The following is a 2,287-nucleotide window of genomic DNA, read 5'->3' as shown; positions in this document are numbered from 1 at the left end:
TCCCCCTCCAGAACTTTTTCCATTTTGCAAAACGAAAGCTTTGTCCCCATTAAACACGAACACCCCCCGCCCCCACGTTCCCTCCTGCAGCCCCAAAAACCCACCCCTCTGCCTTCTGTGTCTGAAATGGACTCCTCTAAGTACCTCATGTACGTGGACCCATACAGTACTTGTCCTTTTGTGCCCAGCTCGTTTCACTCAGCATAATGCCCTGAAGGTTCTTCCACATCGTAGCACGAGTCAGAATCTCCTTCCTTTTTAAGGCCGAATAATCGTTCTTTATGTGAATGGACCACATTTTCTTCACCCATTCGTTTGCCGATGGACGCTTGGGTTTCTTCCGTCTCCTGGCTATTGTGAAGGAAGCTACTGTGAGCCTAGTTGTACAAGCATCTGCTCAAGATCCTACGGTCCCTTCTTTTGGATATATACCCCAAAGTGCAGCTGCTGGATCATAGGGTAGTTTTATGGTCACTTTTGTGAGGACTCTCCGTGCTGTGTCCCAGGGTGGCTGCACCATTTTACCTTCCCGCCAGCCCTGCACCAGGGTTCCGATCCCTCCGCGTCCTTGCCGACGCTTGCTGTTTTGTTGTTTTGATGATAGCCATCCTCATGACGAAGGTTATAGCCGGTGATGAGATCTTATGTAACCACAGCACCATTATCAGGAATATATGAGTTTTTTAGCCTTTTTCCCTTTTAAATTGCACATGCGATCTTTGCGGCCACCAGTCTTATTTGCTTAACAAAACACCAATACTTAACAAAAGCATGTGGTCCTGTAACTAAAACCTCTCCATAAATACCGTTTCATTTGGCAGCTTCCTAGTCTGCCCAAGGCCCATGGCTTCCCTGCCATGAGCGGACTCACAGGGAGGAGGGAGGAGCGCTCGAGGAGCCTGGTAGTGCTCCCTGCTCCCATGCTGCGAGGCCAGCAGGTCACTGGGTCTCTTATGTCCCAGGTGACCTCCTGAGCCCGCCGACCTGCAGTGGGGATGCCGAGGGGGAGAAGAGAGACTTCCTGGTGTGCACTTGGCTCCTTTTCAACCTTGCGGTGCAATAAGCCACCAGTCTTGGAAATATCACGGTAGGAGGTCCATAGAGAACGCTGATTTCTAACACGTGTTCTTGAGGCTCAGCAAAGAAAACAGCAGTTTGGGGTTTGCTTAGGTTTGCGTGAGATTCAAGCTGACAATGGCTGATTGCAGGGACACAGTTGCCCCAGCAGTGACTGGCCTGGCTATCACGGAAGTTGGGGCAATTGGACCTCAGACCCTCAGTAGCTGCCCTTGCCGTCCGCACTCACTAAAACACCCCTCACCTGCCCAGGGTCCTTGCAACCATGCCCCCGAAGCCATGATCACAGATTCTACCTCCCACCCCCCATCCCCCCGGCTCAGTTTTCTGTAGCTACAGTTTCCTGCAACTGCCATAAAAATGTACCACAAACCAGGGCACCTGGGTGGCTCAGTCAGTTAAGTGTCCAACGCTTGGTTTCGGCTCAGGTCACGATCTCACGGTTTATGAGTTTGAGCCCCACGTCTGGCTCCACGCTGACAGTGCAGAGCCTGCTTGGGATTCTCTCTCCCTCTCTCTCTGCTCCTCCTCCCCCCAAAATAAATAAACTTAAAAAAAAAAAAAAAAAGGTACCGCAAACTGAGTGGCTTAGAAACATTTAGAAACAAACATTTATTCTCCTAAGTTCTGGAGGCCAGAAGTCTAAAATCAAGGTGTCCAAAACCAAAGCTCTTGAGTCTTGGACAAATTACTTGATCTCCCTCTACCTCACTTTTCTTATGTACAAAATGGGATGTGCTTTCATTTAACTTTATTTACCTGTATATAAATACAGTCATATTGGGGGTTGGGGACTTCAGCATAAGAATTTTAAAAGTAAGGGTTTTTTCCGCCCCGAATTATGATAATATAGTTGCATTACAAGGATCCGTAACGTCCCCCACGGAGGCTGGTCACAGGTACATTAGCAAAACACACCAGCCTAAAAGATAGCCCTCCTGGGCAATAATCTTGCCTCTGGCCTCCAGACGATGCCTCTGTGCTTGCGTGGATGATGTGAGACCCTTGCCCTGGCTTTCACAGAAGCACCTGGCATGCTTGCAGAGAGGATGGGGGTTTCCAGGCCCCCCACCCCATTCCTCTCCTCCAGCTTGATCTCTCCAACTGCAGCTGTGCTGATTCTGAGCCAGGGGGGCGAGTGGCAGGGGCGGCCTGGGCGTTGCCCCCCTTCCGCCTGACTGGAGGGGAGGTTCCCCGGGGGGAGTGCACG

Source organism: Panthera uncia, chromosome C2 (genome assembly GCF_023721935.1).
Source record: "Panthera uncia isolate 11264 chromosome C2, Puncia_PCG_1.0, whole genome shotgun sequence".
NCBI lineage: Eukaryota > Metazoa > Chordata > Mammalia > Carnivora > Felidae > Panthera > Panthera uncia.
Note: the sequence above shows the minus strand (reverse complement) of the source record.